This window comes from Excalfactoria chinensis, chromosome 2 (genome assembly GCF_039878825.1).
Source record: "Excalfactoria chinensis isolate bCotChi1 chromosome 2, bCotChi1.hap2, whole genome shotgun sequence".
In the NCBI taxonomy this organism is placed as follows: domain Eukaryota; kingdom Metazoa; phylum Chordata; class Aves; order Galliformes; family Phasianidae; genus Excalfactoria; species Excalfactoria chinensis.
This window is the reverse complement of record NC_092826.1, coordinates 33,487,383-33,514,567: the sequence shown is the minus strand read 5'-3', so window position 1 is coordinate 33,514,567 and position 27,185 is coordinate 33,487,383.

Here is a 27,185-nt window from a genome sequence, read left to right as displayed (position 1 = left end):
GATACCAAAGCTCCTTTCCAATGTAAGTGATTCTATGATTACATGAATTACCAGACAAATAATTTTAAATGAGTTTTAATATCTACAACTGTTTTGCTATTGGACTTCATAGAAGTAGTAATAGAACAACTACTCAGAAGCAAACATGATCATCCACATAGAAAATTAGTTCAAACTGCAGCCTCATATCTTGAAAATCAAGTTAATATTGTTTTTACATGAAGGCTGAAAGTGTAATTTAGGAAAATTAGCCAGCAATTTAATTGATTGATCCAAAGATTGTTTTAATTTGCAAATAATCTCTTAAATGTCATGAAATCTCTAAAAAAAACATGCAAAGTATTCTGAGTCCAAAAATAATGAGCTATTGATTCTTTTGTTTTGCAATCACTTTGTTGGCTGACAATATACCTTTGGGCCACAATGTATTACATGAGCAAATTAGAGTACTTGATGCGATGCTGACAATGAAGAAATGACAGCAAACTTTTTTCCCATTAAAATCTGGCCTAGAAAAAAAAAAAAAAAAAAAAAAAAAAAAAAAAAAAGTCAAAATCAACTTTTTTTTCCCATCCTCAGATAACTAAATGAAGAAATAAATAAAATAGACAAGCAAGCAAACAATACACACAGAGATGCAAACAAATAAGTATCTTTCCTTCATATAATGTATTTCAAAACAGGTATCAATTATGTTTATCAGTGCTTATAAAAACTGATGTGTCCTAAAAATCCCAGAGTTGATTTGTTGATTTTCTACTTTTTGTGATATAACCCAGCAGTTGGCTAAGCACCACACTGCCATTTGCTTATTCCCCTCCTTCCCATGGGGATGGAGGAACTGGGGAGGAGAAAGAAAAAAAAAAAAAAAAAAAAAAAAAAAAAAAAATACCAGAACTTATAGTTTGACATAAAACTGTTTACTAACAGAGAAAAGGATAATAATTATGACAAATATATATATATATTTATATATGTATATAACAAGTGATGCACAAACAATACCACCAGCTGACAAATGCCCAACTAGCCTCCTGAGCAGCAGAAGAGATAATGAACTCCCACCTCCTTCAAAACTCCTTCCACTTGATGACATATAATATAGAATATCCCTTTGCCCAGTTTAAGTTAGTTGTCCTAATTCTGTTCCCTCCCAGCCCCCTGGGCCTTTCTCTGGGAATGGCCTTGGCTCTATACAACACTGCTTAGCAGCAACTGTAAACACCAGCATGTTATCAATATTGTTTTTCTCCTAGAATCAAAACATAGCATCATACCAGACTCTCTGAAGAAAACAATTCCATTCCAGCTGAAACTAAAACACTACTAAATCTAAATGCTCTACATTTGTGAGCTAGAATTCTGTATTTATCTGTATCTAGGTACATGGCTTTAGAGAATTAGACATATTTCTAAATCAGTTTCAAAGGATAAAACTTTTAGAACGAGGTAGCAGGAAAAACTGAAATGACTTATTTGAGAACGTCACCAAGAACTGAAAACTCTCATTCAATTCAAAGTCTTGCACAAAAGCTTTGTGAAAAGAAATTTTTAAGGCCCTTCTCCTAACTTAAGGATTCACTACCTGAAACAGCCACAAGGAAATATACAGAACATGCAGCTCTCATTCCTGAAACTTAATAACCTGAAGTCCAAAGCCAAGGTCAAAGCAAGGCATGAAATGTTACATCTTAGCACTTTGGTCGGTATCAGCATAGTGCCTAATAGTTTATTCCACTTACTAAATGACTTTGTGCTAGCAAAGTCTGCAATAACCACTATTAATGTAGGCAAATCGTACAGTCTGTATGGAAGTACTGGTAGCTGGCAATTCTCCTCTCTGCCCAGCCCTTACAAGGGCCCAAAATTTGTCCCCTTCAGTCAGCCAACCACAGGGACTAGATTCTCTTATTCTGGGCACCTCAGTTCATGGTGAAAACATAATGTGGTTTTCTCCTACAGCTCTTAGTAACTCCCACCAAACACATTTCTCCAAGATGTTACTAATGTAAGAATACAGGTTGACATCAGGGGAACATGAGTGGTAACACACAAGATGGGGTCTCAATTGAGAAGTCTTATTTTGCTTGTGAGTAGGCTCCTTGCAGCCCTGGTGGGGACTGAGATGCCTTCCTCTGATACATGGTAGCTCAAGTAGAAGTAAGGTTTGTGAAGGGTTGAATTCTGTTCCCCAAGTATTCCTACTCATGTTGCTGGATACAAACTAAGCAGAACAGTATTTAGCCCTAGATTCACAGGTTTTTTTTGTTTTTGTTTTTGTTTTTTGTTTGTTTGTTTTTGTTTGTTTTTGTTTGTTTTTTGTTTTGTTTTGTTTTGTTTTGTTTTAATGTAATGCAAAATTAAATAATTTTATCTTTTGAAAACTTCTGACATAAAAAAAAAAAAAAGCTTGAAACTTTGTGGGGATACATAGTGGGACAGATATATTTCCAGGACATAGACTACAAAGTGCTTCAGGTTTCGTCTTGATTCATTGCTTGCTTTTCTGCAAGGTTTTGAGAGTCTTATTTCCACAGTGTAATTCTCTTACAATCTCTCTTTGTTCGCAGACCAACTAAATGTTAATTATTAAATACAACATGAAATCAGTTGTATTCATCCAAGGTTTCCAGTTCTTGTGCAGTAGTATGAAGAATTTATACATAAAGAAAAATCTTCAAAAACTGCTTCAGGCTCCAAATTAGAAAGGATTCCTGTTTGTGTTGATTATCAAGGGACATTTGGAAAATACCCACTGATCACAGGCCATTTCCATATAGCCTGTCACGTTAAGGTGAAAAATTCACAAGGACAGTCTCACCATCTGTCATCAACTTGGTTCAGTGACACAGAGGATTGCTCTGATCGGCCAATAGGCCCCATGCATAACAAAGCCCTTGCAGTTTTGCTTTTTTATGTTTTGACTCAAGCTGATAATCTTTCAGAAAGAGAAGCTGTGTTTCCCTGCTTTTTTTCTCACGTGGTGACCCTTTCAGTGCTGCCTTCTAAAGAAAAATCATCAATTCATTGAGGAAATGAATTTAAAGAACTGTCTCTGTGTTACTATTCTACCTAAACAACTACATTGCAGACCGAAGGGAATTTATTAACAACGTTGTGTTTTATGAAAGCTAGTGAAAGTGTGCTTTTCTATACTAAAGGGCTTTTCATGAGTGAAGTAGTCACTTCATTTAAACTGTAAATCTACATGGTTGTGAATGCTTAATACATTGTCAAAGTTTGTTCCTAACAGTCTTTCATTAAATGAATAAAAGCAGACAGCAATCTAACAAGAAAATAAAAAACACCTTTCTACAACTTAACAAAACCACATTAGGTCTGTTTATATAGTCATCCATATAATACGGACCACGTCTCATAGCAGAAGTCAAAGATAAACTATTCTTACCATGATGTCAAGGACCACTTAAGACTTGCAAATACAGTTTCCTCAAACAATACATTCCTCTTCAGCCTCTCAGGTTTATGGTAGACACTCTTACAGCACTGGTTAAAGGAATTAAATAAAAGTTAGGAAAATATACTCCTGGGAAATGTTTTTATGCTGTCAGTTATCTACCTCAATGACTGGAAAATAAAAGACTAATAGAACATTCATCGCTGTGCTCTGTCTGTCTGAAAGTCCAACAGCTAACAAAATTGTTAGAAACAGCCATTGTTGTAAACTAGTGAATGGATGAAGGAAAGAGTGAATGAATATGAAACAGGGACTTCTGCCAGTGTAACAGTATTCTGACAGGATCCTCTAGGTTTTATTTAATCTTCAATATGAACATGTACAGAAGCAAGGCTCTGCTCAAGACACAGGCAAGACTTCAAGCAATACATTTTACATATCTAAGAAGTATTCCTCTTATAATTGGTGAACATTTTTCAGGCCACCCCTATACTGCAATAATAAACCAGACCTTTTAATTACAAATGAAGTCAACTCTTTCCTCGATAAAGACAGACTCCATTGATGCAAAAGGGAATTACACTAAATTTTGAAGGATAAATCAATCCCTTGAGGTCCACTTTTCCTCTCTCACCAACATTATGCACAATATAGCAGGAACATGGAATTACTTAAGCATGAGAGGGATTCCTCCTACCTCCCCTCATTGCTTTGTATTCCACTGAGCATGGCTGCCCATAAACAAGCAGCCATTTATTGTTCTATTATTGCCTTACACTCTGAAGGGATTATCTTTTTAATCAAATTTCCATACAGAGAGCAAGATCTATAAGACAGTGAGCAAGACAGACTTAGTGCAAAACCCTAGTGATCTATGAATCCCAGAGTTCCTGCCTTCTCCTAGAAACAGAAAAAGATTCTTCTAATAAAGACTCTCTTCTTTCAGCCCAGATGAGGAGTCTAAGCATTCAAAACCAAACTGTATGAAAGCCAGGTTTGGTGAGAGAACTTCTGTGGATCCTGCAGCCATGTAGAGACACCTAAGGCAACATTATTGATGCTGAAATCTCCCAAAGGATCCTATTTGAAATTAACTCTTTCTTCTTTTTTTCTTTTTTTTCTAGGAAGAATAGTTATGTTTTTTGTGTATATAGGTAAATTTTCAAAACAGTGTGCCATGCACAAAAATACATACAAAAGGCATTGCACACTTCTAAATGAAATTTCATCTCAACAGCTTTCCTTTGTTATATATGTCCCCTTTCAAGTATAGCTGTGCCTCATTTCTCTGGCTTCAGCTTTGCACCTTGGAAATTGCCAGAAGTTGTTTTTCTGCATAGTATTAAAAACACACTGATAATCCTTGCGTGTTTGTACCATTAATACGGGTTTATGTATTTCACAGAATCACAGAATCACACAATGACCTGAGCTAAATTCTTCGAGGTCTTTGGAGTACAGTAACTTTCTGGTAAATAGCTGGAGACAGCTCCAGGTGATGAATTTAATGATAACCTTACCAAGTAAAGATTTCTACTACTCACTGCACAACAATAAGAAATAAGAAATCATTGGGGTTTGTGTATGTAACATGCATGTGTTAAAAGCAGATATCTTATTCCACTGGAATGGGAGAAGTAAAAGTTCATGGCTGTTTTCTCAGATCAAATAAAATTGGGTAGTAATACCATATAGTTATACTCCAACATATCTTTTGTAGAATAAATAAATAAATCTGGGCTTCCAGGTACAAATATCTGGTTCACACTGAAAAGCAAATAGTAAAGCAGAGGAAAAGTCTTGTATCTTGGACCTGACAGAAAACTTCAGAGCACAGCTCACCTATGCAGAGCCAGACTCTCTCTGCTCACAACCAGGAACCATCCCCATGCTGCATTTGAAGGACAGATACATCACAAAACAATAAAGTCTGCAGAAATCCCTCCTTTCCCCACAGCGGAAACCTGCTGACTGTGGCCAAGCACCTCAGCAGTCCCAGCTCCTTCCTGTATTTCCATCCTTCCACCCTGGAATGGGTTCTGTCCAGGTGTGTCTGACTCTCTGAGCCACAGCCATAGAGGACAGAGAAGTTTTCCCTATCCTGGCATCTTGTCCACTTTTACAATCAGGGATCTATTAAGGTATCTTTGTCCTTTCTTTTCTGACAATTTTATGTTCTTTTTTTTTTTTTTTTTTTTTTTTTTTTTTTTTTTTTTTGTTACTAGGGAGAAACAGTTTCTTTTGTCTCAGCCACTCTATAGATGTACACTCATTGTCTCTCTTGGCTGAGTCATTTAGATTCAAATGTCTTTTAGAAGAAACATTCTTGTAGCAACAGTGGTCCAAGTAAACAGGAAAGCAGAGCTTACGCATTTTATTATAATATTACTAAAACAAATGTCACAGCTGGAAAATATAAGCAATTTTTCCCAGGTACCAGCCCTTCATTTTATCCCAAAATGCAATATAATGCTTTCTAAGAATGTGTAGTTACATCTACCATATGTAGATAAAGAAAAGTTTGTCAAAGCCATGCACATGTCATATAAAACTTGATCTTCAAACAACAGAAATATGTGAAAATCCAGCAAGGTGTAATTTAGTGGGGGTGGCAAAGTCCTTAGAGTGTGCAGATACCTGTTGGCGTCTGCAGCTCCTCACAGGAAGCAGAGGGGCAGTGCTGAGATCTCTCTTTGAAAGAAAAAGGGCTCGAGAGAACAGGATGGAGCTGTGCCAGGGGAGGGGTAGCTAGGGGTCAGGGACAGGGTCTGCACCAGAGGGCGGTGGGCATGGAATGGTCTGCACAGGGCAGTGGGCACATCCCCGAGCTGCCAGAGTTCAAAGAGCATTTGGACAACACTCTCCAATACATGGTCTTTTGGGTGCTCCCATGTGGAGCCAGGAGTTGGACTTAATGATCCTTATGAATCCCTTCTAACTCTGAATATTCTATGACTCTATGATATTAAATTATGTTTCCTGTTAATTGTCATCTCTCTTGTTCATAGAATTGGTGTTTGTATGATTGTGGCTTGAAGAAGTGTTTTTATTGATAGTACCATGCATAGCATTTAAATTCCTTCCAATGTGATATTTCAAATGAAAACAAGAAAAAGATAAAACAGTGTAGAAGCTAAGTAATGCATGTAAATAAACAAAACCAGATTTTACAAGCTTAATTTCCAATAAATTAGATGTTAAATTTAACTTTAGTGAAGAACTGTGATAAAAATATAGGTAATGATTTTCCAGCATTTCAAGATTCAGATTAGGAAGTGTAAAAAGTATCTTTTTCTAGAGCCATGAGTCCTGGTATGACATATCATGTTAGCACTTGTGACATCTGAAGCTGTAATTTCCATGCTTTAAAGAATGACAGGATTGATATGACTTACTACTTAAACTACTTAAGCTGTTGGCTCTGTTTCCCTTTAATTTGTGCACATAAACAAAAAGTTACATTATGAATAAATGTAGCTGAATGATATCACTTAAAAAATACTACTGTTTTTCATAATCAGAAGTAAAACAGTAGTAGATTTTTCATAAATATAAAAGGACTATAGCTAATAGTACACATAGGAATGCGGAAAAGAGGAAAAGTAAGTACAAAAGTGTTTGAAGAAATATGAAAATTATTTAATGATTCAAACACATGAATTTTATAAAAGCCATGAGAAAGAGCAATCAAATTAGTTATTTTATTACCAATCACTTGGTCACCATTAATACATTGTGATACAGCCTTCCATGACAATCCTTGGAATTCTCTGGCTCACGATGTTTGATTGTTTATGGCAAGCCATTATTTCTTAAGTACTCAGCAAGGACTAACAAAATTTATCTTGTGGTTTAAGCAAGGATAGACCTTCCACTTAACCTTTGAATCCGAGTTGTAATCTCTAGTGACATTATGAGGTTAACTTCACAACCAGGAGTCAGAACTGAAAATCTAGTGCCTGGCATTGTCTCTGACAGAAGTAAAAGAAAGCTTTGCCCTAAGAATAGAGTAGAGTGTTATCACCAGTTCAGCATTTTGACCATGTGCTGAATCCCCTGCCTTCTGAATACACAAGGTAGACATGAGAGGATCACCGGTAGACAGACATGTAAGGTTTGATCCTAGCCATGCAGATCATGGCAGTTGCAGACTCACAAAGATGCGCTTGGATATATAGAAAGATCTTCAAAGTCTCCATTCTGACATACAAATATTGTGTCCCTCAAAGACTAGAGAACATAGTACGTGTTTGGGTGGTTAGCCATTTAATTTAATATTTTTTGCAGAGCAAGAATGAAAATAACAAATTCTGTAGGATTTCTGAAGTCTCCCTCCATCCACTAAATGTTAAATTCCACTTCACCACGTTTGTGAATACATGAAAATACTTGCAATCTGTTATTCGCACTTTCAGTTAATTAAGCTATTTAAATGATTTGTTTTAATTTCATCCCCAAACCTTCCAAGTTCTGTTGTCTCATGTTCAATACAGATGAAGACAGATATTTTATTTGTTAAATATATTTCTTACTCTCTTAACAGGACAAATGGTAACTTGCTCATGCTTATTTGTAGAAAGAGATTAAGTGGAAAATTCTTCCAGGTAAACATCAAATAAGAAGATTCTAATGCTTAAGTATGCCTCATAACATATACAATATGTTATATATACAATATAACAATTATTTAATTTCATAGAGGGCTATTATTGTTAAACTAATGTTTGATGCTTATTTCCACAAAGACCATAAACAGAACTATAACTTCCTGACATACTTCATGAAATTAGCTACTATTTCTATGTTTTATATCATACTGCATTATCAAAAGAGATGGCAATTTTTGATTATTTCTGATTGCTTTTTTAAACATTTATTGAAATTAAGTGGCAATTATTTCTTTGCTTCTGCACTGTCATATGAAGTGGTGATAAACCTCAAAGGCATTTTAATAGACAGAATATATATGTACGCAACTATAATTTCACATTTTAATGTTAAAGTGAGTTTATTTCTAAGCACTGTTGTTCAGAGAAAGAGCATAAAATCTCACTTGCCTGTGACTCGGAGAAAGAATGAATGATTTGTGCACTGAAGCTTAATATCATATAAAAACATTCATTTCTAAGATAATAACACAATGCTCAATATCCTGGTTTTTAAGACTTCCCTGTTATGGTTCATCATATTTACACAGTTTGTACCTGCACTTGCTCATGCTTATCTACTAACAGTTGAGTGGTGTAATTGTTACAATGACAATACTACATATATTATTTAAAAATCTGGCAATAATAATACTCGGATTCATGTAAAAACAAGCTTGGCCGTACCAACAAGAGCACTCATTAAAATCTGCAATGATTCTATGATTTTATGATTCAGTGAAATGTAGCATCAGACTTAATAGAACAAGGCTACTAGGGCTTTTCTTCAGTGCCTAAAACCTGTAAAAATGTATTGCAAATTGATTTCTTAGTTATTTCCATTCCTCACAGAGACACATCTATAGGAAACTATGCAGTTAAAATTTTTTCAACACTATCCTCATCAAACATTCAGTCCACAGAGAATATCCAGAATTCTCAAATACGGCTACAGTTGTTAACCACACATGGCCTACATACAGCTTCAGGTGTGAACATCTTCTACTGTTTTTTGCTGTTTTCACCTCTCCTTGTTAACAGGTACTCCTACCAGTTTGGCTGCAACTATGCTGTTATCTGTAGTTTTAAGTACCTAGCTTCTAAAATATTCTGCATTTTCCTTGCAGAAGCCAAAAGCACCCAGTGGAACTCTCCCTTCCTGAGATACTGGATCACTATAAAAATACTGTGAATGTTGAAGAGCAAAACCATCCTCACTCCATATCAATGGATTCTCAGGCTTGCCCTTCTAGTATGCGTATGCTTCAGAAAGCAACAAAAATCTCAGTCTAAGATACTGGCTGGGTAGTACAGACATAGGGGAATGCAATAACCAATGCAGATACATTGCTTTATCAGCTGCCTCAGGTGGGGAAAAGAGATTAACTGTAAGAGAAAAAAGAACCATATTATTAAGAGATTCAGTGGAGTCTTTTTCTTTACTTCCAACATATACCTCAGTTCCTATCCCCTTTCCATTATGGTTTTCCACCACAGAATCCACATGAGGGAAGAAATAGCATGCCATGAAACTGTACCAACCTCTCCCAGCGCTGGAGCCTTCACATCAGAAGCACAACTGCCTGTGGACAAGGCACCTATACTTAGACCTACTCTGTGGCCACACTCCTGTACCCTGCCTGATGGAGCCTGGAGCTGCTCCTCCAGGCTGCAACCGTGAGGGGAGGCTGTTAGACACTTCCCTGTAGTCCAGTGCTGGTGCATTGAGAACTGTTAACTCCATGTCCTGCCATAGAATGGAGGGACCATACCCCTGGACCTAGGAGGTGTTTGCCTTGCAGATGAAAGTTTTACTGACAGAAAGGAAGGTGAAATAGGGCATCTTTATCATTCTTTTATGAAGCTACTAAAGAGTATTATCTACTGCTCTTTCAGGATCCCAACACAATGGTACCAGGCTACACAATGAATTAAATAATGCATTCACCTCTTAATCAAAACAGGAACATATGCCTTGACTTTTACTAGAAAGCTTAACAATGTGAACAAAAGAACATTGAAGCAGTCTGAATAGTTCTTCAAACAAGGCAAAATAGTTGCATCTGGTTGCATAAGAGATAATTAAATGCAAGCCTTATGTCAGACAGGCAAATGGCTGGTCAAAAAGATAGCTTTAAAGTTACTACTTATTCTCAGTAACATCCCACAAAACTGTGTCCTACTGTTTTATTACTTAAGTAGAGGAAAGGTTCAGGCACTATAATACAATTTTCCTGTTATTTTTATTACTTTCTCACATGAAATTGTGGGATGTAACAGGAATATGAACAATTATGTAGAGTAGGGTTATTCATCCCTACATGTTTTTCCTACTTAGAACTGGGTAAGTCCTTTCCAAAAATTGGCTCCTAAGCATAAAATGCCTTGAGCAGCTTTAATTTCAGGAAAGAACAATAAATCACTTTAATGTAAGAAGCAATATTTGATTACTCTGCATTACCCAGTAGCCCCTTTACAATTATAATCCTTTACACTCTTATCAGTGAATACATCACTTCTAACTCAAACCTCTCAATCACCTTCTCCCTCATCCATGCTCCTACCATTTGGTAACAAGCCTCCTACTATTATTTAATATTAAATTATATAGCACATATATGATGGTGATAGCCATGTGATAAATTGCATTTATCATGCATCTTTTAATGCACTTGCATTAATCATGCCTCTCCTTCACTCTGCCCACTAATCCATCTCTGCCTAAGACTACTCAGTCCCATCCAAACCTTTTAGGAGCTTTGAATGTGTACCGTTAAAAATGGTATTCTTTTTCAAACATAGAGTTTCATCACAGGAATCACACTGTCCTCAGCACAAATAACTTTAAGTCTACAAAAGGTTTAAGGGTACGTTATCTCATGAACCATGAGACTCCTTGAGGCTAAAAATAAGAGACTTACAATTTTTCTTGTTGCAAGGCACTCCATTTCTAGCCCAAGGTTATTATCCATGATTTCTGGACACTAAAACTGAAATATTTTATGTTTATAAAATAGGTGTTTCCAATTTCTCATCTGCCGTTTTTCTTCCCCTCCTAGGCCTCTAAAGATAGGCTTCCAATACCGAATTAAGAAATACTGACCTTACAAGCCATAGAAGTCAAAGGAATATGCTGAAAAGCATTTTAGAATATGTTAAAAATAAGATCTCTGTGAATTATTTGTTCCGTATGCTGACTGAGTAATGGTATAGAGCAGCAGGCACATTTTATTGCATCCACTGGAGATAAGCTGCTGCATTCCTGTTGATCTGTCTGTGTTGCCTTTATTCCAGACCATAAAATTCTCTCTTTTGCCTTGAATCCCATTCTTATGCAGTTATTTTGGACTTAAACTCATTAAAAAGTGTTAGGTCTTCTCAGAAAAAGTTACTGAAGATGAAAGTGTTTTATAAAGCTATACCAGCCTCACCAAATGGTTATAAGAGTAACTGGGTGGGAGAGCCAGGAGAAAGATCTGGAAAGAACCAGAAAAATGTTGCAAATTTTTTTTCTAAATAAAAAGACATGCTTCCATTTATCAAATTAAAATACTTAGTATTGGAAAAGTCTCTTCAGAAATATTTTTAAGCAATGAAAATTCTACACAAAAAAATATAATAATAATAAAATAAAATAAAATAAAATAAAATAAAATAAAATAAAATAAAATAAAATAAAAATAAATGATGCAGTTATGATGCCCATGTTAATAACCATTCTCAGACGACTAGCCACATTTTCAGAATAACAGATATCTAGAATATCGTTAGTCACCGCAGCTGCGAATGCGTATTTCATTAGAGCTAAACATATGGAGAAGTGTTTGGTTGGATCAGGATTTTTATATTCTGCAGATCTACATTGTTTAATTATTTTTTTAGACATTCATATAGTTATAACTGAAAAATTGTTCTTGAAATCTGGTCTGTTCGGAAGATGTAGCAGAATAATGTGGTCTTATTACAGCTGTTATTTTTGTCCTAAACAGACTGATAATGGGACAGACATCAGGCAACCACTTTGACCGCTCCTCACTGACCTGCCCCAACTTGCTGTTTTCCCCTCTGATTTCCTTTCTTCCCCTCTTTTGATTTTTCCCTCTGGCACTTTCCCTGCAGCTTCACCTTGAAATGCTCATCATTGAATGGTGCAGTTGACAGCTATAGAATCATAGAATCACAAGGTTGGAAAGGACATACAGGACCTCCTGGTCCAACCGTCCTCCCATCACCATTGCTACCACAAGCCACTAAACCATATCTCGTAGCTCCTCATCCAGACACCTCTTGAACACTGCCAGGAATGGTGACTCCACCACCTCCCTGAGCAGGCCATTCCAGTACCTGACCACTCTTTGAGAGAAAAAGTTTTACCTTATGCCTAATCTGAACCTCTTCTGGTACAACTTGTGGCCATTTCTTCGGGTTCTGTTTGTTGCCTGGCAGAAGAGGCCAAACCTCTCTTCATCACAACCTCCCTTCAGGAAGTTGTAAAGTGCAATGAGGTCTCCCCTGAGCCTCCTCTTCTCCAGACTAAACAATCCCACCTCCCTCCACTGCTCCTCATAAGATTTGTGCTCCAGACACCCCACCAGTTTCACTGTTCTTCTCTGGACACGTTCCAGCACCTCAGTGTCTTTCTTGTAGTGAGGGGCCCAAAACTGAACACAATACATGTGGTGCAGCCCCACCAGTGCTGAATACAGGGGGATGATTACCTCCCCGCTCCTGTTGGCCACACTGTTTCTAATGCAGGCCAGGATGCCACTGGCTTTCTTGGCCACCTGGGCACACTGTCGATTCATGTTCAGCCGAGCATCAACAAACACCCAAAGGTCCCTTTCCTCTTCATAGTCATCCAGCCACTCATCCCCTGTAGCACTGCATGGAGTTATTGTGGCCAAATTGCTGGACCTGGCACTTGGTCTTGTTGAACCTCATCCCATTCACCTCAGCCCAGCAATACAGCTTAACTAGATCCCTCTGAAGGGTCTCCCTTCCCTCAGGCAGATCGACATCACCTCTCAACTTGGTGTCATCTGCAAACTTACTGAGGGTACACTCAATCCCCTCATCTAGGTCATCAATAAAGATATTAAACAAGATGGGCCCCAGTACCAACCCCTGGGGGACACCACTTGTAATGGATCTTCAGCTGGGCTTAACTCCATTAACCACTACCCATTGGGCACGGACTTCTGGCCAGTTCCTTACCCCAAAAGAGGGTAAACATGTCCAGACAACGAGCAGCCAGTTTCTCCAGGAGAATACTGTGAGACCATGTCAAAGGCTTTGTTGAAGTGTAGGTAGACTGCATCAACAGCTTTCCCCTCGTCTACAAGTCTGGTCACTCAGTCGTAGAAGGAGATGAGGCTGGTCAAGCATGACCAGCCTTTCTTGAACCTGCACTGGCTGGGCCTGATCCCCTGGATGCCATGTGCCGTGTGATCTCACCCAAGATGATTTTCTCAATAACTTTCCCTGGTACCAAGATCAGTCTGACAGACCTGTAGTTTCCTGAACCCTCCTTATGGCCCTTCTTGTAGATGGGAGTCACATTGGCAAGCTTCCAATCCTCTTGGACCTCTCCAGATAGTCAAGAATGCTGATAGATGGCAAACAGCTCAGCAGTCCCCCCTGCCAACTCCCTCAGCAGTCTAGGATGGAGCCCATCCAGTCCAATGGACTTGTGGCAGTCCAGAGAGAGGAGGAGCTCTCTAACTGTCTCCACCTGAATCACTGGGGGTGTATTCTGCGTACCATCCCAGACTTCCAGATCATGGTGTAAAGCGCCCTGAGGACAACTGATCTGCCCATTAAAGGCAGATGTAAAAAAGGTGTTGAGGACCTCAGCCTTCTTCTTATCCTCAGTGGCCACATCTCCAGTTGCATCAGGTAAAGGATGGAAATTTTCCTTGGTTCTTCTCTTGCCACTGAGATATTTGTAAAATGATTTCTTTTTCTGTAGTGGTCAATCTAAGTTCAAGCTGGGCTCACTCTGTGGCAGTGTAAGACATTCACAGAAAGTGAGTTTTCAGGTCAGGGAAACAGTGGCATTAGGAGATCCATGTATCTCAGGAGGAAGCTGGTTTTTCATCTCTTCACTGCTGAAGCACTTTTCTATCACAAACTTATTGTGCACGTCTATATTCACCCCCTGGCCATTGCTTGTGGGTGATAATTCTATTTATTTAAAACAATTTCGTGCCTTTCTCAGAATTACAAATCTGAATATCCAGATATAGTTTCCACTGGGATGACAGAAATTGTCCCAGTTCTGTTTCTAGAAGCCCAGCTACTCCTTTCTTATAGATACTCAAAAACTGGTCCTGATGGTCTCATACCTGCTTGGTCAGGGTGCATCTCACCAAGCTCTGAAATAAATGCAGTATGCATGTGGAACTAAATCTGGAGCTATTCCCAATAATTCTGCTAGTTATACACTGTATGTCAACCCTACACACTGAATTCCTTCTCATCAAGGACCCCCAAAAAGGAGATAGGAGATAGATAGATAGATTAGATAGATAGATAGATTAGATAGATAGATAGATAGATAGATAGATAGATAGATAGATAGATAGATAGATAGATAGATAGATAGATAGATAGATAGATAGACAGATAAAAAACACCTTCTTTTCTAAAGCACAACAGCATTATCTGTTGTCCTGACACATTATGATCAGTCACAGCCTTAATGTGAAATCACTTCAAAAAGAATTAACAGATTCAACTAACTATAAAAAAGCTTCAAAGCTTCACCAACAGCAGGAGACCTTTTCTTTAATTGGGATCATGTATACGAGCTGAAATAAAAAAATAGCATTCAATAAAAACAGATTTTGAGCCTGCTGGAAATGTTGGAATTAGAATGACTAATATTCATATTGTCCATTATTTTGAGGCTAAAAATGAACTACTCAAAACTTTATACTCAGCTTACTACTGAGCATTTGTTTGGAAGTAGTTTCTTTATCCCCTCTCACAGAACCAGAACCTTCCTGTTTTAACAGCAAAAATAACCCTATCCCCAAAATCTTGCAGAAGAAGCCAGCAGACAACAGCTAGATAAAGGCAGAGAAATGGTGAGCATATGGAAACAGTCAGCATGACAAGTGGCAGTCACAGTTTTGGCTTCACTCTCACCATTTGCAAACCCTGGAGAATTGTCAATATTTTCTCCTTTTCATCTACCAGCCTATATTTGTAGCAGAAACAGGAGGTACCATTAACAGGTTAATGTCCTCTGCTTGCTTGAATTTATCATCCACGGATGATCAAGAGGCAATGCCAGTATGAACCTCATGTCATTGCCCTTCTTAAAATAATAATAAAATATATAATGAAATGTTGATAATTCCCATGAAAATGGAGAGAAGCCAGGAATGAAGATAAACTTCATCAGGGACTGATTTTTACATGAAATAAAAGATTGATTCTTGCAATGACAAGAAATGTGAACTTTTTTGGAAGAACTGTTTAGTTAAATTTATTTTAAACATTCTTAAATGCAGACTGTAATTTAACACACAAATGAAACAAGTTTGACTGTAATTAGCATTCCTTTATTTTCCAATTTAGGAAGCAGGAAAAAAAAACGAAGTACCAAACTGCATAAGATTTATTTGAAAATACCTTCATTGATAGAAAAATTAAAACTAAAAAAGAAAAAGTCTAAAAATTGTAGGAATTTGCAAATATAAAAGAGGAAAATACTCTTATGATTGTATTTTTGTAAGTACCATCATCAATTATAATTAACATACTATCAATGTGGTTTGCAGTTTTCAAATTGAGAGAATTCTAACTTCCCCTTCAGGCAACTGAGGAAAAATAGTGAAATGTAAATAAATTAGTAACGTAAAAGGATTTTGTCATGTACTTAAGTAAGGACACTATGAATTTTATTTATATATAATTTTTTTTCTAATTAAGGGTTCGTATCTCCTGTTAAGGATAGCCCCAATTAAGTTTTACCTTACTTTAATGCAAGTAGCAACACTGACTGTAGTTGGGATTGAAGTGGGTGGCGTTATTCGTGTGTTTAAAATGAAGAATACCATTAAGTTTTCTCTTCCAATCAAGCTGACTGTGTTGTGACTATCTACCCCAGCAGCCTTATTTTTGGTGATTACTAAATGTCTGCCTTCTTTAAGTAACTGTGAGGGAAGCTACATATTTCCTAACTCAACTACAAGCAATTGCTTTCATTCTTTCCAGTTCTAGAAGAAAAAAATAAAATAAAATAAAATAAAATAAAAAAAATAAAATAAAATAAAATAAATAAAATAAAATAAAATAAAATAAAATAAAATAAAATAAAATAAAATAAAATAAAATAAAATAAATGGGAGACCCTTTGACATGAGAAATCAAAACCACCACTTCAATACTCAGTTTAATATCCAGATCTCTGAAGCAAGGAAAGTGTGAGGAGGCAGCAGTCAGCTGTCTGCAAGCAGAATTTTCCAAACCTTGCCTTTCACTTGTCATTTTCATTGCATGCAAACAGAACAGTGGTACAATCAGTCAAATTCAAAAAGGATTTTAAAAAGTGAGCTATTGCCATGCTCCTGATCACCCTGTGTAGCCCCAAAGCACGAGTACATCATGGCAGGGGAAGCAGTGACAACAGCCTCTTGGAAATGTCCCCAAGGACAGACACATCCCATTGCAGGCTCAGCCTTTGTGACAGGGTTTAAAGGATTTTTTTAAAGAGTACTTTGACTTTTGGAGGACAAGCAGGTGAATCTCTGTGACTGTTATAGGGAATTGGAAATCTAAATTATCTATATGCAGAAAAGTATCCTTTGTTTCAAGTACAGAGGTGATTCTAGTTATGCTTCTGAGATGTCCACATATGAGCAATTTATTACACAAAGCAGATAAATGCAGATTGGTTTTAGGCAAATAATGTTTTCCTTGTGTTCAGCTCTGCATTGTGCACAGCACATCCTGCCCTAACCCTCCTTCATCCTTACCACTACATAAAAAACAACATATCAGCTGTGCAGCTGTAACCAGGCATCCTAAGTGACAGCCCAGCAGGAAGAACAGCCTTTATTTGTCACCTAAAGTTAATGGTGTAAAATCAGAGACCCCCTCCTTCTTGCCTTTCTCCTACAAAGAGGTTTCAAGGCCCTGATTAATATGCAGCCCTATTAACTCTAGTGGCTCTAAGGAGGTGGTGACTGAAGGGGAAAATTAATGACCTCCTGTCCAGGACTTGCCCCTTATTTGAGAGGTGAAATAAAAACTGCAGTCTGAAAGGAAGCAGAATCTCTAGATATTTCATTGTAGACTGGTACAGTAATCACTCATCCGTATCGGCAGCTTTGGTGAAATTCAGTTTTCACTTCTCTTGTTTAATTTGTTTTTATTTAGTTTTGCCTGAGCTAAATGGTTGTTTCTCTTACCCTTTTCACTCAAACCTGAAGCAGTGATAACTTACTCTTTTGTCCTCACTCTAGAGAACTCAGCTTTTTTTTATAATCATTTAACAACCAGGAAACAAAAGAGATCCTTGCCAAACAGTTATCTAAAAAACACTCTAAAATGAAAACTTCCAAGGAAAAAATGACCAATCCCCAAAATACCCATTCTACCTTCAAAACCGAGTGCTGCAATCCATATAATCACAACCACATCTGAATGACTTGCTAGACAAGGCGAAGGACCTAGAAAACTGAAGTTTTATTCTTGGCCTATTCCAAAACCATCCAGTTTTCCTATAACAGAGGGAGAACCTGCACATGCACATAGAGTGAGGAAGACCAAAAAAAAAATAAAAAGGAAGGAAGGAAGGAAGGAAGGAAGGAAGGAAGGAAGGAAGGAAGGAAGGAAGGAAGGAAGGAAGGAAGGAAGGAAGGAAGGAAGGAAGGAAGGAAGGAAGGAAGGAAGGAAGGAAGGAAGGAAGGAAGGAAGGAAGGAAGGAAGGAAGGAAGGAAGGAAGGAAGGAAGGAAGGAAGGAAGGAAGGAAGGAAGGAAGGAAGGAAGGAAGGAAGGAAGGAAGGAAGGAAGGAAGGAAGGAAGGAAGGAAGGAAGGAAGGAAGGAAGGAAGGAAGGAAGGAAGGAAGGAAGGAAGGAAGGAAGGAAGGAAGGAAGGAAGGAAGGAAGGAAGATTAAAATAAGTAAAAATAAAAATGTCATTGACATTTAAACGCATGCTTTGAGTAACAGTAAACCTCAGAGGGCTGGGATGGCAAGAATATGCTAACATAACTCCTTTGCAGTACTTTTGAAACAATAAATACTCAGCTTCTTTGATTTGATAGCTTTTGTGTACAATGTAGAAGCCAAATAAACTGCCCATTTATGAAGCATGGATTCAGCTTGTTCATCAGCATAAGTTCTCACCAAACATAAATTTATCTAACAGTTTTTAGTCTGTCATTGAAGAATGCCCAAAACACAAAGGCTGAAAGAAATTTGAATGGAATATTTTATAACTAAGTGGTCTTCTTTTAATTACTGTATCAAACCTTCCTCCTTTCTCTGCACTCAACACTGTGATTGTCTGAAACACTGATTACCCATTCCCATGTGGTGGGATGACAAAAATAACTTCACAGAAATACAGGGGAGAATTACAGTCTTTTACTCATCTCTCTCTGCACTTTATGATGCAAAGTCAGATTTTCCTCCACATAAAGTTAAATCTGTCTTCTTTTCACACTCTTAGTTCAGTTCTGGTCATCCTACTTGTTTCTCTATTGCATTCTTCCACTGGTTCTTCACTTAACTATAATTTTCACATTTGTTCTGTATTTCATAAGGTACATTCTTTTACAATCTTATATTTTCAAAGTCTCATATCCTGCATTTGCTTAGACACAGTACATGCAGACACCTCATTGATTTAGTAGACAAACACATTATCTTTCTACTTCCATAGCTGTACACATAAAATATCTCTTTCAGGTTTAATAAATACCTAAAGGAGAACACCTATTATTTCTTAAGGATTCCTCTACACTGTAATTTGCTAACTTGAAATACTTAGCACATTTAAAAGTTAGAATAGATATTTATTGTATAAACACCTAATGGAATAACTCACATTCACTTACAGTGTAACCACAATAATCTTTCAATAATTAAGAAATAAATAAATAAACCATTGCTACCTTGCAGTTAACTGGCTCGCAACAGAAAATAATACACACCTACACTAAAAACAGTAGCATAAACTCTTCCATCTTTCCCTCAACTCCATCTCATGCCAGCATTCAACTGTGTGGGATATTGCCAAATTGCTTCCAATTCCTTATTACAGCTGTGCTAGGAAAAAGGTTTACATTTGTTGTTAAGTCACTTTTCAGTCTTGTTTGACAAGTACCAAAAGCAGCACTACTGGTGTGGGTAATCATGAACAACCCTTGGTTAGGCCAGTCTGCTTTTCACTTCCTGAAATCTCAGCTTATTTGGCTCCATCATAAAATGATAAAATAGAGGAAGAGTGGCTTGTGAGTTGAGCTCTCATCACAGCTACTCCAGCTTTACATTGGTGTCATTCCTTTAACAGTGGCATAAAGAGAAGCTGCTTTGATGAATTTTATTATCTCATGCAAAATGGACGATCTGAGGGAGGGAAGGAAAGAGTTGCTCTTATTTCTGATGCAATTCTACTGTCTAAACATCATTAACAAATCAAAACTGCCCTGTAGATACAAAGAAATGGGCTTGTGAAGAACACTATGGACTGTCCATGCAGAAATGCCTTTTCCGTGGCTGCTGGGGGCTGCAATGATCTCAGTGATCGACTGTTTTGGCTTAGCCACCTTATTCTTAACTCAGTAATATACAAAGAACACAAAAATTACTCAACTACCTTGACAACCAAAGCAGAGTCAAAATTAGCTCTGCTTTTCAAATTCAGTTCTTCTCAGGATCTGAAATCCCTTTAGCCTCTCCCCTGTTAAAGAAAATTTTATTCAGGTTCAGAAAGAGAGCACTTAGTGAAGACCTGTTCACTGTTCTTTTACTGTGATGCAGTTAAGCAACCATCTGCCAATCCCCTATTACTCATTTAATTTATACAGAATACTACATTTACTTATATCTTTTCTGTCTGAATGGTTTTCATTTTAATATCATTATAACCTTATTTTTGCCAGTCATGAGTTCAGTCTCAGCTGGAAAGAATGCACTTTCCTCTCATGTTGCCTGTTATTTTCCTCATTTCACTTTTCTGTCAATGCTGTTTTACTAACACACAAAACAAAATATATGATTAGAATTAAATAGCAACATTTTCATGTTTGTTTCACTATTACCTAAATGCTAGCTATATCCTAGAATTCAGCTTGTAACACACATCACCTGCAGAGTCTCACATTTCTAAATATTTAATGGAGGAAATACTACTTGCATTTTAAACTATTTTTTTCACCTGTGTGATTTACACTCTATATAATTATTGTTTTTTATGTCTTTTTAATCTGGTGTTTTTTTTCTTTCCTTTTAAAACAAATATCTCCATGTCACTCTACTTAGCAGCTGTATTCAGTCATAAAAGGGCCACTTGGTATCAGAAAACTCATACATATTTGCCTAATAATGCCTTTTAAGTAATCTGCCCCTTTGTTAATGGCTTTTTTTTTTTAACCAGCCATACACTAGGAATCAAAATTAGCATCTAAATGAGGATGTTTTAAACGCATGCCTAGGGGTTGCAGTTTTCACCTTATTTTTTTTTTAATAGTTTGCCATGTTAAATTATGTAAAATAGAAATGGTATTTTAGTTTTTAATGAGCTAATGTGGACCTATCAACCTTCTCTCCCTCCTCCCCCCACTTCTCTGCTTAAAGAGTCCACAAACTGTTTTGCAGGTATGAAAAATGGCCATGAATGAGAAACCCAGTGTCAGCAGGCAAAACACATCTCCTCTTCCCCAGCAGCAGCTACACTCTCAAGAGCTGAAAGATGAAAGAACATTTGTTTGAAGTCCTTATTAAAATGGCACCCTTCTTTATTAATCGTTTGCAATACATAAAAATAAGCAACTTTATTACAGTTCCTTTAAAATTGGCTTTTTATTTAATTATGGGGAAAGATTAAAAAGAACTAAGTATGTGTGCTGTGGCATGGCCAAATGATTATTGGAAAGAGGAGAAAGATACTCACAATCTGCAAGTATGATGTTTGGAGGGAGTAAACAGCAGAGTGGGAGGAATTACAGAATGATAATCTGGAGTTATCAGGTGAGACAGCTCATAGCAGGAGTGCCACACACTTGTGGGGTGCAAGGACAAGGTCAGCATTTAGTGCAGTAAAGATTTATCTCCCCTACCTGCAGGTATCACCACCCATCTCTGGGGGTGGCTTACTTCTTTAGGAAAAGGCATTTAACCTGCAGTGGGTGAGGATGATGAGAATAAAGAAAATAGAAAGCTAAAATCAACACAAACTACTGGTGTGCAGAAGCCATAATTAAAATTTTGTATATCTCTGCTGCATTTAACTACTCTTATTTTTCCTTCTTCCTCCTCCAAATTACTGGAAAGCCTTTGGAGGTGTAACATGCAAAACACAAAACAATTTCCTTAAAACTGAATCATCAAGAAAATATCTCCCTGTTGTTGTTTTAATCCTAACCTACATGAAGATGATCTGACAAAAGAATAACCTCCCTCAACCTGCTTGCAACACTCCTAATCCATGCTGAATGCTCCCGATCATTTTCTTCTTCGTTTCCAGGATTAACTGCTCAACCACCTCCTCTGAGATCAAGGTGAGGCTCAACAGCCTACAGTTCACTCAGTTACTCTTGTCTTTCTTGAACACCAAAGTGACATTTGCTTTCCTCCAGTCCTCTGGCACTGCTCTGAATCACCATGTCCTTGGGAAGATAATCATGAGTGTCCCCACAATGAGATCAGCAATCTTCATCACTACATGTGGGTGTCACCCACCAGGGTCCACGTCTAGCTTCTGTGCTTCAGTTTTTCCTGACCTGATTATCTTCTACCAAGGGTAAGTTGCTTATTATCATCTATAAAAATTGCCAACATTTTACTACAGGAAAATAAATAAATAAACAAACAAACAAACAATTTTGCATCTTCCCTCTCATTGTAATTCCATAAGTATTTCTCATAAACACAATTTTCCAAGCTTACACATTGCATCCCATCAGATTTCTGGTCACAAGGCTCACTACAGCAGCTGATTTATTTTTTTCTGATTCTTCCTATAGCCCCTTTGGATGATCTGGATGATCCCACAAACCCCGGAGTTCATTCACTGGATTTCTTTCTTCTTTGCTCTGCGTTCTGGAGCCTTTGATCAGATCCTTGATGTTTTCATATCAAAGAGAAGTGTGCTGGCTCTGTTGCCAACAGAGAGCCTACCATCACTGAAAGGGGCAAGGTCTGAGACCATTCAAAGAGCAGAAGTTAACCAAAATAAAAACAAACTTTGAGAGTCACCTAACTCATAATAGCAGAGATCTCGTGGTAGTAGATCATCTATCAGATGAGAGATATTCTCATCTGATGATGAAGGTATATAAATATTATTAACAAAAGAGAAAGAAGAGGAACTAGGAGAGTGGGAAGGGAGTAAGAATAGCGCATACTAGTACATAATCACTCTGTTTGCACTCTATACGGCATGAACTAAACTTAAAAGACCTACGTTATAATTCAAATATTCTACAAAATATAATTAAGCATTCTTTCTGAGTAGCAATCGACATATTTTGGGAGTTATCATATGAATATATCTTTTCCTCTGTGTCACTGATTTTTCTGTGCTTGTTCAAAATGTACTTGTGTGAACAGTCTAATTTTGTTAATTTTACTCAGTTATTTAACATATAATCTTGTGTACTGCATAAATATAAAATGAAGGATCTGTATCCTTCTTTGTATAGAAGAGGAAATGTAGGAGTAGTAAGAATTACAGCCTGATGATCTTCAGAAGGAAGAAAATGACAGAAGGGAGTTCTACAGTTTCTATTTCATAGGATGTTTATTTTTACTGTGACATTTAAGGAATGAAGGTGGGGGAAAGCTTTTTTTTTAATCTGTTTAATTTTACTTTTATAACTGTAATCAATGCCGATCATAGTAGTTGGGACAGAAAAACAAATAAGCAGATAAATCAGAAGTTGAAAAAATATATAACTACGCCATCGGTGAATCCAACTGTATAAAAAAAAAAGTTGATACATGGAAAGATTTTAATTTACATCGTGGGTACTTAGTTGTCATCTTCATTAGCTCTAGAGAGAGAAGTACAACAAACCTCAGACATACAAGAAGAACAACGAGATCTCATTCCAATTTAAATTCACTTTTACCAATATTTACAAGGAGGCAATAAACTTCATATTATTTGGGGTATCTGAGTCACAAAGGAGTTGCATGTTAGATGTAGTAAGTGTCTGAGACAAAATTATCCATCAACAGAAAGTAACTACTAGTTATGCTAGCTGTGCTAGGGATAGCTGAACCACAGTAAAGAGGAGCAAAAGACCTAAGATTTACTGTGCTGGTTCAGAGAAAAGAATCTCCAAGAGCCTAGTAGCAAACATATGAGAAAAGTGCTAAGAAAAGAAAATGAAGCAATATTTTCTCGTGCTTACAGCAATCTGCAAATTAGAGATTTCAAGGACAAGGAACACTTTGTTCCTCCTGTGGTATCTTGACAGGTTTCGAGTAGGTAAAAAAACTGTTGGGGGGGAATTCATCAAGCTATTGAAGATAGGCAACACAGATGCCATTGGCTATCAAGCACATGAAATGTGGGACATCTTAGCTAGGCTTTGCCTAGTGATAGAAAAAGATAGGCATAGCCATTGGGAACTTTGCTATTTTGTAGGAGCTCTCGCCTACATAGTCACTATCCTGACATGCAAACGATGTCACTCTGCAACAGCATGTCTATGCAAGAAGCTATTCTGAAACAGCGCTGACAGAATATTTCACTTCACAATAGATCTGGTTGCCAATCTTTCCACAGAGAAAAATATCTTAACAGTTTCTTCATCAGACACACAATTTGTGAATAAATGATGCATTTCAGAATGGAATGCATTCAATTGCAACATTTCAAATGATGGAGAGTCTGCTAGCTCCCATGGTAAATACATCCATTAGCTGGCTATATTCAATATCTAGAAATTGAGGTTTTTTGCAGTCTTCACTAGTTCCACAGGTTTCCATTTTATTTTTATTGACCTGCATGCTTTTATCATCTTATGAGTAGAATAAAGTAAGTGGAGTATCACAGGACTAACCAAGAGAAGCTGAAGTTTAGTTCAGGAATTATCCTATTTAATTAGAGACATAATCATCATAAGTACATTCCCTTTATTATTGTAATGTCAAACAAGTCAGAATATTCCCTCAGAATCTACAACTTCTGTTGATAATCCTTTAAATTGATAACAATTTCAAACAATTGCTAATAGCTAAGTATTTGCTAACGTACATATTTTTAAACTTTACATTTAGATTCTTACCATATCTCTATTTTTAATTTCCATTTAGGCTTATTCTTTTTTTTCATCCTCTTATTATCTGTCATATTTTAGAAATTGTGTCTACTTATTCCTTATGCTAAGCTTTCGCTTCGTCTTATGTACCTTTCTAATAACTATTTTATGGTTAGTATTTAATCATTCAGCTCTCTTTTTTTCTCAGATCTCTGTTCACTGCAGTTCTCTCTATTTTTTTCCCATTCCATATATGAAGCTTCATTCCATAGGCACACAACATAGTAAATGTATATTCATGTAAATTTTTTTACTTATATACACCCTCATACACAAGCCCCAATTTATCTTCATGACGTGAAAAGTGTAAAGAACTGACTTATAGTAAGCTGTGTCTTTTCTAAGTCACCTGCTTCACTAGTAATTCAGCTTTAGGAATGTGTAAAGACACAAAGTAGATGTGCTGTGTGACAAAGTAAGAAATCTTTTTTATTTGCTCAGCAGAACAAATAATATTTTCAAGGCTTTCTGACTGTTTCTATTCTTCTACATTTTCAGGAAAAAAAAAAACTCTAAAATATTTTTGTTTAAATATAAATACTTAATAATATTTTTCATATCCTTTATAATGAAAATAGGAAACAAAACTCAGTTCTTCTGGTAAATAACATGATCTTAAAAATATTTCTTTTTGTAATGCTGTACTGAGTGAAAAACAAAAACAAGAAAAAAAAAACATTGCAGCTCTGAAGACACTTTCTACTGCATTAAATAGTTTTAGAAAAGTAACTAAAGAAAAAACATATCACTCATTCAAATCATCATTGCTTCTGAACTGAACTGCTGACCCTAGAGTTGCCATATTTCTGCCTAGTTAAATATTCTCTACCTAGACCAAAAAAAGAAAGAAAGAAAGAAAAAAAAAAAAAAAAAAAGTACATCTAGGAAAACCAGGACAAATGATAACACTGACTACACTGACTATCACTGACTGTGTTGTATGCCCTTTGCCCACTCCAACTGAGAAGTAAAGCATGTAAGTAAAACATAGCAGTATAAACCAATCCCGTCAATGTTTAGATACCAAGGAAAGCAGATGTACCTTCTGGATACCAGCAGCCTCATTTATTGTCAGGCCCGTCTTGAGCAGTTCATTAAGCATATGCTTAGCTTCAGGCACAAGCACATAAGTAGTCCCATGGATCGCAGTTGGGACTATGTGTCCATCTTAAAATTAAGCAGGTACTGAAATATTTTGACCAATAAAGGCAGAATAATTGTTTGTTTTAGGTTGCAGTGTACTCAAACTGCTTAGTGAAAGCTTAAACCCTTGGGTTAGCACATGCTTTATTCAAACATTTAAAATTATTTATGTAGTCACATCGATGTCAATCATTCCATTCATATGCTTAATGCTAAAGATGTATGGAAATGACTTTCTCATCTGGCCCTAACACATAATCCAACATAAATGGCACCAGCAGTAAGCACTGTGGTCTCAGTTTACCCATTTAATGCTGAAAGCTCTCAGAAGTAGCTTAATATTCATGGCTGTGTGTGAATAAAAGTAAAGTGAAAATGTATTGAGGAGTCATCCAGCCACATGGAAATCTGGCTCAAGCCAGGACCTCTTTGGTCAACAGTTCTGTGTCTAGTTGAGGCAGTGTTTTGCACAATGCTTTTCTTTATTCCCATTGACACTCCAGAAGCACCTGACTCATCACACACCTGTGAAATGTTTGTCAGATGCAGTTCATGAAAATGCCATTTGAGGCAGGAAGTGAATATTTGATAGTCCATAAAGGTGAACGTGAAGTCAATAGAGCTCCTCTGACTAGACCCATCATCCTGGCTTTCTGATTTCTAGCACAAAACCAGAGAAAGAAGCAGAGGGGAAAATAAACAGAATGTTTTTTTGTTGTTGCACAAGCTGGTGGACTATAAACACTAACAGTCCATTTGAACTCTACATGCTCTTATTCAATTGCCAACCAAGTTAATATTGTCAAATACTGCATTCCCTCTACTTAGTACCAGGATTTATGGTGCGATGAGCAATTCAGGAAGTACATGCCTGAGGCTATTACCTCAAAAAGAAGAAATAGAGAACCAGCTAAAGCAACTGTGATGCCAGTAAGCTACCTATACTCCATGTTTTATTTATTTTACATGTTCATATTATTTCAGTACAGTATCTTAAATTCTGCAATTCACCTACTACAAAAATTATACTGTCCAGTACAAAGCTTTCTCACCCAAGCTTCTAATACTTTAAAACTTTCTGTTTTTTTCTACCCAAGATTTAGCAGAAAGGACGCAGGAGGGAGATTCCATCCTTATTTTACTTCAGGCACAATGAGAAAAATTTTATTTGCCCAGGGTTACATCATAACCTTGTTACTTGACAGAGCACAGATTATTGGTTTGTGCCCTGCTTTACTCACTAGACTTCTACCTTTCAAAGATTTTCCTTTAACATTAATTAGAGGCAGAACACATTACATTATTTATTAATTATTTATTTATTTTCACTAACACCTTATTTCCCACCTTTCCTGCTCACCCCCACAGTGTCTTATTGTTTGGAGAATAATTTGTATTGATTAATACAAGTTTTCTACATGCAACATACAGCACAAGAAAATCAACGTCACATCGAAGCTTCACAATATAGTG